At 41.0% G+C, this 10,564-nt stretch overlaps 1 long non-coding RNA gene across 1 annotated transcript; it reads right to left on the reverse strand.

The window, feature by feature from the left end:
* Positions 1–5,688: 5,688 nt before the first annotated feature.
* Positions 5,689–10,558, reverse strand: LOC107271028. Its single transcript, XR_001538493.2, has 2 exons — positions 7,509–10,558; positions 5,689–7,477 (listed from the first exon to the last, which is right to left on the reverse strand). It is a non-coding gene; the product is annotated as an uncharacterized LOC107271028 (long non-coding RNA).
* Between the last annotated feature and the right edge of the window lie 6 nt (positions 10,559–10,564).

The following is a 10,564-nucleotide window of genomic DNA, read 5'->3' on the forward strand; positions in this document are numbered from 1 at the left end:
AGTGCTTTTTTTTGGGGTGGGGGGGGGGGAGGTGGTTTCTTTACAGGAAAAATATCCAATTGTTTTTCAGTCACTCTCTCGATCTCACCTTTCTCTCCCACACTCTCCAACATTCTCTCGTTCCATTTCTCACGCTTTCCGCTTCTCTTCCTTCCCCAATAGGGCAAGCGCTCGCTTATAAATAATTTATCCACTTACGAAGTAATCACAAAAATGTTTTTTTTTTTTCATTTTTTTGTTTGCTTTACCTATAAACCTCTTGCGAAATGACGACTCCGAGCATTGGGCCGGCACTTTCACTAATTTCATTCTGAAGAACATCGACGTACATTTTCTATATTTTACTCTTCGCGTTATCCTTCGCTTTTCGTTACTTCTCATTGTCGCGTACCAGCGCGCGATCTTTATTTTCAAAAATTTTCATCTACCTTACTTCGATTTTTCATCCCTATTCCACTGCATTAGCCATGAGCTCCAGTGCAGCCCACGTCGATTTTCTATTATGTACATAAGGAGCTAATTTTACAATAAACAAATGCCTCGTGCAAAAACAAATGCGCAAATCGTCTGCGCATCCGTCAAGACAGTAACAATCAGAACATTTTGGAATTTCTTAAAATGCACAAAAAACATCGATTCACGAATTTTCTTCTTTAACCTATTTTCAAAATTTTACTTCTCTCGTTCTGTCGCTTCCCCCCTCTCTCTTTCTCTCTCTTCAAGTGAAATGTTAGGAAAAATTTTCAAAAATTCATCTTCGACCAAATTCATTAATCAAGATTTTCAGAACAGATGCTTACTTACGTGGGTACAAGAGATCTCCTCGCTGTCTTCTGCAATCGCGACGTTTGTAATCAGCGTCGTCGTCGCGTACGAAGCATAAAAAAGAATCTTCAACCAAAGAGAAGCAAAGTCTTTGGATACAAGGATGCGAATAGTACCACCGAGGGTCGTGCTTGACGAAACCAGGAGAACCCAAGTGGGAAAAGAAACAAGAAAAGTATAGGGGGTTGGAGTAGTGATAAAAATAAAATCGAATGAGAGAAAGTGAGAATGGCTACGGCTGGCAATTATTAAAATTCGTAAAATCGTCCCAACGTCCTTGTCGACGTCACGTATAGCGACGACTTTGCGCGGGGCGCGAATGAAGGAGAGAAAATGAAGACACTTAAAAGCCCGTGTCAGCACGACAATAACACTTTTTATTCTCCTATAGTCATTCCGCGCCGGCTGCGCGTGTCAGCCAATAAAATTTCTCGCAAACTACTAAAAACACCATATGTACATCGGCCAACCCAAAACACTCGGATCGTCGAAGAAGCATGCGCGCTCGTTATCGCAACTCCGCCGTAGTTATCATAGTCGGAGAGAGTTACGCGGGGAGAGAGGGTTTTCTCACTGATAAGAAAAAAAAAGAACAAGCATGTTCGAATTTATTTTCCGTGTTTTTTTTTCGCTCATCTGTGTTTTTTTTGGTTTTTTCTTCATCTTCGAAATTTTTTTTTTCATATTCATAGCGAGATTTTATTCAGGATAGCTCACAAGATTTTCGAGTCGAGCAGATTAAATTTTTGGAAAATTCATTCGAGATAACGTTCTCCTTATGCACGTGTAATTTCAGATTTTGTAATGTTGCTATCGATGCGAATACACTCTCTCGTCGCGTTTGCTCGCGGCTGACTTTCGCGCACATCGAAAAAGATTTTTATCGCAAAAAATGCGGAAGAACATTTGTTATCATCAATAATTTCCATTTATATGCTTAATCATAATAATTATAATATTACAAGTGATTTCCGTTACGTGCTACGTTTAAATTTACTTCATCTTTTTTTGTTTGTACAATTAAAACAATACAATGGTAATGAATAATAATTAATATTTATAGTCAATAATTTATATAAAAACATTCATACGGATCTTAGCACGACCCCTAGCCTCTCTCACGTAAATTCTTTCTCTCTCTCTCTCTCTCTCTCTCTCTCTCTCTCTCTCTCTCTCTCTCTCTCTCGCTCCTCACTCTTTCCCTCTCGCTCTTGCACTCTCATTTTATACACATGTAAATTTGATTTTCAACACGTTTCCCTTTCTCTCTTTCCTCTTTAGCAATTTACTCTCTCACTCATCACGCCATTTACACACATTCACAGTCACTCAATCGTACCGCATTTTTGCCACACGTTTCTGTAATATTTTCGTCTTCGTACTTCAACGTGCTAAAACTCCATTGACCAACAAAAATACCTAGACATACACACATCTCCGTTAACATGTAAAGCGTCTTGTATAACTGGATCGCGTTAGCGTTTGCGAAAAAAATTCGCACCACTTGCCAAATTCACCGCGAGAAAGCTCCACGGCGCATATAAGTATACACATGATGGGGTGTAAGAAGACCGAAGAGAAATTGGCATGTAGAGTAAGAAGAGTATACGAGGATTGAATTAGCAATATAAAAATAAAGAAATGTCAGGCAGGTAGTAAATCAGAAGAATGAAAGAAGAAAGAAAGCAGGTTTTGGGATATTATACATGTTTTCATCGATTCGCGAAATATTCGCGTTTCTCCTTTTTCTTTTCCAAAAAATCCCAAAAACACCGAGAAATCTCAATCATCCCCTATATATTTTTCCCTCCATTTCTGACACACACATAGACGAACATCATCTAAAAAACACTTACGCGTATACTCGTACCGTAATACGCGATCGCACCTACTTTTTCATCGATTCCCTAAAGACCCGGCAAGTATTTTTTGATGTCTTTAGGCCCGCCTACCGGCGAAGATTAGGCAATGGGTCTACCACTTTGCCACCCTGACTTCAACATTAATTTTGATCTTTTATATATACGTCCTCGCAGTGTTATCTATACACTCTAAACCATTAAAATAAAAATCCTTAGGGCGCACTCGTTATACCATTGATCCGTGCGATCGGCATTTGTCGCGAAACCCTTAATACGTGGATATGCCTTAAGGGTGTCAACTTGGTACAAAGGCTGTCTCTATATCATAGCACGGGATACGCATATACATAGGCAGATACATACGATAGCTAGAATCCATATAGAAAAAGAGTGGTCGGTCGATATAGCGAATGGAAGCAGTTTACGTAGGAAAAATAGAAACGGATTAGCAAGTAAGGGGTACATGTAGGGGACGAGTGACAACAGGGTGGGACTTGGACACAGTCACTGAATCAACTTCCGGCGAACAGTCCCAAGAATGCCGTCGAGTTGGTTTTCCTTGTAATCGATAAGGTCCAAGAGTGAGCTTGTAACGATAGCGACTATTCTCTTGCTCTTTCTTTCTCTTTAATGGAAACGACCAAACAGCCAAAGTCCTTATGGGGTAAGTAACGCAGGATATCCAAGGACGTAGCGTTGAGGAACGAAATATATCTATATATATGATTCGAAGGAACGCGTAAGAAAGAATTTCTAGGGGACGAACGAGAGAAGCGAGCAAGTGGAAGAATAAATAAAGAGAAGCAGTATGATAGTGAGTCATGCGTTTATGAGCCACATGAGCCGTGAGTCTTTTTAATAGAGAATTGCACATTTTTTTGCAAAAAGCAGAAATAATGAGTCGCGCGGAACCGTCTCGCGATTTCAAAAGGTCGATTATTCATGGGAAGCGTATTTCATTCGATTTTACTTTTTTTTTTTTTTACTTTCTTTTACTCGCAACCTCGTTATTTTTCGTCGCTTTTTCTTTTTCTTGCAAGCGCACGCGCATGCGTATACGTGCAGGCACACGCCCGGACTCTCTCTCTCTCTCTCTCTCTCTCTCTCTCTCTCTCTCTCTCTCTCTCTGTCTCTTTCTCTCTTTCTCTCTATTGCATTCATACGATCAGCGGCGAGCAACGCCAAAAAGCTGCAGTTTACAAGACGTTGCCCCGTTTATGTGTTCGTTATTTTTTTTTCTCATAGTACAAAATACACATGCTTAAATTTCACGACTCGTATAATCACACGTAATCACATTATCATATGTATATTCACAATTATACAAATAGAGATATACAACGAGGTACAGAATTCTGGAAAAGTGTCCTCTCTCTCTCTCTCTCTCTCTCTCTCTCTCTCTCTCTCTCTCTCTCTCTCCCTCTCTCTCTCTCTCTCTACAAAATACACATGCTTAAATTTCACGACTCGTATAATCACACGTAATCACATTATCATATGTATATTCACAATTATACAAATAGAGATATACAACGAGGTACAGAATTCTGGAAAAGTGCTCTCTCTCTCTCTCTCTCTCTCTCTCTCTCTCTCTCTCTCTCTCTCTCTCCCTCTCTTTCTCTCTCGTCAACGATTCTTCTGTTTCCCTGAACAAGGACACTGTCTCTCTCATACTTCTGTATACAGATTGACCTTTCAACTTTATCTCTCTCTCTCTCTCTCTCTCTCTCTTTGCTTTACACACGGAGTCGTCTCGCGGTGCGATCGCTCCCTCTCTCTCTCTCTCTCATCCTACGTACATTCTCAATAATTCATTTATCTTGCCAATTCCTATTCGCCACTTTACGTTACTTCCCTGCATTCCCTTACTTAGAAAATATGTAAAGGAAACGGTTAATAATCGATAGTAATGATGGGCTAGAACGTAGAGCACTGTCGCATGCCTGTATAAAATCCCTAAAAATCTTTAGCCTACGATGAATTGTGCTTCCGATGACTCTGATGACTATACGTGACTGACTTCCGGTTCGCGGGCAATACAATTTCGAGCATCGTCACCACAATGAAAACGAAGAGTCATATCGCCATGGAAAATCTCATCCACATTTTTAACCATCGTTTCTCTCCCTATTCGTTCCCAATCTCCCTATTCATGTCGAATCTCCCCCCCAATTCCTCGTGACGTATGCTGCAATCTAATTGCGCGCATCGATTAGGCCTCGAGGTAATAACGATGTCCGTCAACTTTTCCTTTTTCATCCGATCGAACAGCGCTCTCCTGTGTCTCTGTCTATTTCCTCGTTAATTACGGATCGCTCCTTGCGAACAGGAATTAATTACCTCATACCCACTATTAACGTATATCTTTTTGTTTCGCTCTGTACTACATTTTTTCCCCCACTTTTTATTCTCTTCCACGTTTACCTTTTCCCGCTAAGGTTTCTACAGGAGCGCCTATACACGTGCCTTTGGTGTACAGGGTCATTCAAGAGTACCGTACCACATGAAGTTTCGTCTATTTGGCATGTAGGGCAGAGTACCGTATTGCGATACAATACTCACGAGTCACCCTGTATAGTGCCTGTGGATACGCATACCCGTAAAATAATTTCATATCAATCCTATCGACCAATCGATCTAAGATCGATTAATTGGATCGACAGTATTACCTGTTCATCGGAATCGAGATGTAAATCGCGTAGGATGGTACGCCTTAATAAATTTTGTGTGTTGCGTGTATCTCAGGCCCTTTTTTCGAAAAGTTCCCTGGGTCCAGTGTAGATCGAGGATGAATGTGATTTGGCGATGTTTTCCTTTTTCTTTTTTTTTTGGCTTTTTCTTTTAAACTGGAAATGGAGCAAGGTACAAGGGGCTTAGGAGGGGGATATCGCGGAGGAGGACAAAGTGGATTTTGAGTATACGTGCGTGCGTGTGCATACGTGAGATAGACACGGGAAGGACGGACGCCATTTAATACACTGCGCCCTTGATTCATCTTCTTTTTTTTTTTCACTTTACTTAACTCGTTGCACGATTTTTACAAGTCTTTAAATGCCAAAGGTCACTTTTTAAAAATATAGGTATTTCATTTTTTTTTTCTTTTTTTCCCCCTTAAGCTTCGCATCCTCCTTTTTCGCTTTTTAATCTTACCTCACAGAACCATCGTATCTTTATTAGTACTTTACGTTTTGTTATTATTTCATTTCGTTTCCCTCTTACGCTTTATCATCCCCTCGTTTATCGCTTTCATTTTTGTTTTCTTCTTTACCTCGCTATCTCTCTTATTCGGACACTCTTTCTCTCCCTCACTCTCGCTGGCTTTCACGCTCTCTCTCTCTCTCTCTCTCTCTCTCTCTCTCACTCTTTAATTACTTTTGTTAATCTCTTTTTAACACAGAGCTCTTCTAAAAATAATATTAGGTTTATCAGTTCGGTTGTAATATTTCAATCGTATCCACAACGCGCACATCTTGCGATAGCGTCGACTTGTACAAGTCAAATGTAAAAAAGAAAAAAAAGAAAAAAAAAATGAAAACTCGTGCACCAGAAAGAACCAAGGGAAAACGTTGAAACAAAATGAGAGAGGACTTTTACAGAGAAGAAAATTCCGCGTTTCACCTTTATTTTCGACAGGGTGCACCACAGTTTCGGTACAGTCAACCCTTGTTTTCGAAAACGACACGTAAAACGGGAACGGTGCTTTGCCAGCCTGAGAAAACGGTCTCTAGGGTTTACCAGCTGTCGTGCAAAATCGTTCTGACTAAAGTTCCCGATAACTACACTCGGCGAGCGTTACAAGCAAAAAGGGTAAACTGAAATAAGAAGGATAAAAGAAAAAAAAGTAAAAGTGAGAAAAGGAAATAAGCACTTTTCGTCTCGAGGGCGCGATAATAAATTTAGCCAATGACAATGAAACGGTACAAGTACGGTTCACGTGTTTCCCTTTTTCGTTCCGGAACGGAATACAATTTTTAGTTCGAAGCTGACAAACGAGCGAGAGAGAAGAGAGATAGACTAATGATAATAATAATAATAACGATAATGATAATAATAATAAAAATAAAATAATCGTCACTATCACACGGTGCGCATTGCATTACGGCCAATTAATACTTCTCGTAACGTATAAATGTAAATTGGTGATTGGTAATATTTTTCACTCCCTTAAACGTTTGACTCGCGGCTGTGTACGTTTATCTGTATCTCTTATCATTCTCATTGTCGTTCCTTGTTGCTGTCTTTTGTTTTTTTTTTTTTAAATCCGACATCTTATATGGGCCACGTGTTATTGGGGGTAGCAACCAGCATCACACAGTCGCTACAGCGTGTTCTTAATGGCTGTTCTATTTCTCATCTATTTTTGACTCTTCAATTTTACTCCTTTGCCTCTAATTCGCAACAGACACGTGTCACTGTACAGTTTCGATCGAGCGATGTTTGCGTCGTATCTGTTATACAGTGTTATCCTGTCAGGAGTGTATCCATGTGCAGTTGGATCTTTATTATTTTTTTGTGTGTCGGGCTGTGTAAATGTATTACGCGTCGTTTACCTAAAAATCGTTTATCGTTTACTTTACAGTTACTATACAACATGACTGAAAATACCTTAGACCACGATAATACAATGACAATTGTATCGGTTGCTCTTCTTTTTTTTTTTTTCTTTTTCGTTTACCACTTTAGTGTTTTCCATCTTATTGTACGCGAGTATCATAAACATTTATTATAGTTATCATACCTCGTACAACGATACGCCGGCTAGACTCTTTATATCGTTTAGATGCTTATGCCTCTACCTATCTAAACCATCTATCGCGGGACCTAGCCTATCTAAATATCTATCTCGTTAGATCTTTAGCCTATGTTTTTACTTAAAGGTATCGCAACTATTCAATTACATTGTTATCCCTTTGAAACGATGCGCTTTCTTTCTTTTTTTTTTAAATTTCGTTCTCTGGGTATTTATAATGGCGGCGTGTCGCGGGTAGGCGATAACCTTGACGATACTTCGTTGCGAATTCTAATCCTTGCTTTGGAACTTTCTTTTTTTTTAATTCCTAAAGAAATTATGATCCGTGCTGCGAAGTTGGAATGGCTCTTTTTTTTGTTAAATTAAATTTTTGTTTTCACAATTTAATTTACTCGCTGAGTGAGTATTGCTTTCGCTGGGATTACGGATATACGATGGACGAAGAAATATTGTCGGTCGGGGTAAATTCATTTAGTTGACGAATTTATCTCGGGGAATTCGTTGAATCGTGCGAAATACGTGGGAGTGTACCAATGTAGGAGCGAGGAAGGAGAAGTGAAAAGTTAACGAGGAGATAAGAGTAAAGGAGGAAGGAGAAGAATTCGCAGGAAGCCAGACACGTGCTGACGCCTCATCGACGATGGGATAACTCATCGATTTTTTAATATGGCTATCAAAAAACATCCGGCTTACGGTTTAATTACCTAAAATTGTAAATACTCTAATTAATGTTGAACGTGGTAACAAATAATGAAACATCGAAAAAAGAAAATTGCACGATATACAAACTTAGAGTTTTCTCGTTTCGGTGTGTCACCGATTTTTTTACTTTTTCATTCTTTCATTCATTCTCTCTCTCTCTCCTCATTCTCTCTCCATTCGCACGTATCGCCTATCATTTGCACCCTGAGTCACTTTCATCCCCCTGGCATTCACCCTCGCTCATACCGCTAATAGGTACAATTACGTGCTACGTGTGTATCAATTATAATTTATTTGGCCACTGAACATTTAAAATTTAGTATTTTCGTTTCTTCTGCTTCAGGTAAGGTTAGTCTTTTTCATAAAAGGTTACTTTTTACGTTTCCCCTTTCTCTCCCTTTCGCTCCCTCCCCCCGCTACACTTTCCGTTTTTGAACGAGTCTGCCCGGAGACGCGACTACTTACCATTGCGTTCACGTCATTGTCCCCGTCTACGTTTGCATATTCGTCCATCTGACGTCATAACAAATTAACTACCCGCAATCGTCCTGGCATCAAGTAAACGATCGGCAATTCGACGAACGAAAAGATTCCACGATTACGCAAACTGGCCCCAGAGTGAGTCAATATCTCGTTCAAGATTTTCCACGACCTTTTTTCATTTCCGCATTAAATAATATTTTCTCTTACAGTCTGCCTCGGTCCATCCTCAGCATCCCATAGTCGATCCCCCCTCCTGCCGTTCCTTCGATCTTTCACCAACTATGCACACGTTCGCCCTCGGCCACTCTTCGCCCGGAGACCGGGTCGTCCGTTGCAGTCTCGCGCTCCCCATTTCACCCTTTTACGTTGGATTACATTGCGTTAGAGTAATGACATTGACGTACCTGCTCTCGCTTCCTTTGTAGCGTCTACGCGGACCCAAGATCGATTTTCTCCAGGGACGCAAATTAGCTCCACCGTCGTCGTGGTCTTCTTCCACGAGGACGACGTCGACGCTGTGCATAGAGGCTGGCTGAACGTGCCTCACGGAGAATCGTTATCGCGAGGAGGGAATTATTTTTTGGATTCTTTCTTTTCCTTATTTTTCTACCTTTTCTTACAGGGTGGCTGTAAAAAATCGCTCAGGCGACGAGCGAGCCACGGTTTCGTTTTAATTAGACACAGGGGTGGGACAGGGAGGCTGCTGGCTGATATAGAGGGTGCGCAGGAACCCTTAAACTGTCGGCCATAGTTTTCCCCTTTAGGTTAGGGCTGATCTCCCAAGCTACGGTTAAAAGTCGTGGCTTTCTTTACCGGAAGTTACGCGTCCACTCGCAGGACACACGCGCACGCACTCGATATCCCACATGCACACGGGATTTGGCACCACGGATATTATTGTTCCCTCGTAAGCGGGGGGTAGTTTCGCAAAGGTAAATCCAAGCCGGAGTTTCGATACCGATTCACCCTCTGTCGTTTTACTATCTCTGTTCATTCTCTAAGGCTCATCTCCCCTCTCTCTCTCTCTCATTCATTTTTCTCGTATCTTTCACTCATCCAGACACTTCGCTGCTTTCGTAAGCATCGACGAGTTCTCGAGCCGTGCGATTTTTCGTCTCTACGGCAGAAACGACTTCCCGGTGAACGGTGAAGGATCCTTCAAAGTATCATCTCCTATTTCTCTCTCTGTTACCATCTGTGTACTCTCAGTCTCTCGCGGTTCGTTCGTACGATCGTTCGCTCTCTTTCTACCTCTCGCACGCATGTAACACTCGCTCTCACTTTCATTCTCGCGTTCTCTAACGGTCTCACCCATTTTCCCATTCTCTTTCGATTCCCATTAATATCTTCTTTTTCTTTTTCATCCCTTATTTCCCCCATTTCTCTCACACTAACTCCGCGTGCACTTGCCGTTTGGTAATTTCAGCAAACTGCTCTCGGTTCTCGACGACGACGGCGCAGACTTTAACATAGTTATTGGCAGTGATTGACGTTTCAGTTAAAACTTGTATCTCGTTTACATTAAATTTAATATTCGTAAGTGCGTGCGATTCATCTTAGACTTTCTATGTATCTTTAATTATTTAGGGCTAACGGCGATGCGTACATACTTTGCGTTGTATTAATTATTGTTCAGCTGTTCGTGCTCGAAGGCGTGTCTTGTTCGAACTGCGCGTAATGTCCAGTACCGGGTCCAGGTAGCTCACACTCGATCGGATTAATGTATCCCGAGTACCGAAGTTTTTTATCAGTAAGAAATCCCGAAATGGATTTCCCGAGGGAATGAAAAGATAGCATGAAAAATAAATGTGCCAGGTTGGGACATTCGTCACGATAAATTGAGCTTCGAGGACTCGAGGCAAATATATTTATCTTCTCTCTCTCTCTCTCTCTCTCTCTCTCTCTCTCTCTCTCTCTCTCTCTCTCTCTCTCTCTCTCTCTC

The sequence above is a fragment of the Cephus cinctus genome, unplaced genomic scaffold, assembly GCF_000341935.2.
Source record: "Cephus cinctus unplaced genomic scaffold, Ccin1 Ccin1_scaffold0867, whole genome shotgun sequence".
In the NCBI taxonomy this organism is placed as follows: domain Eukaryota; kingdom Metazoa; phylum Arthropoda; class Insecta; order Hymenoptera; family Cephidae; genus Cephus; species Cephus cinctus.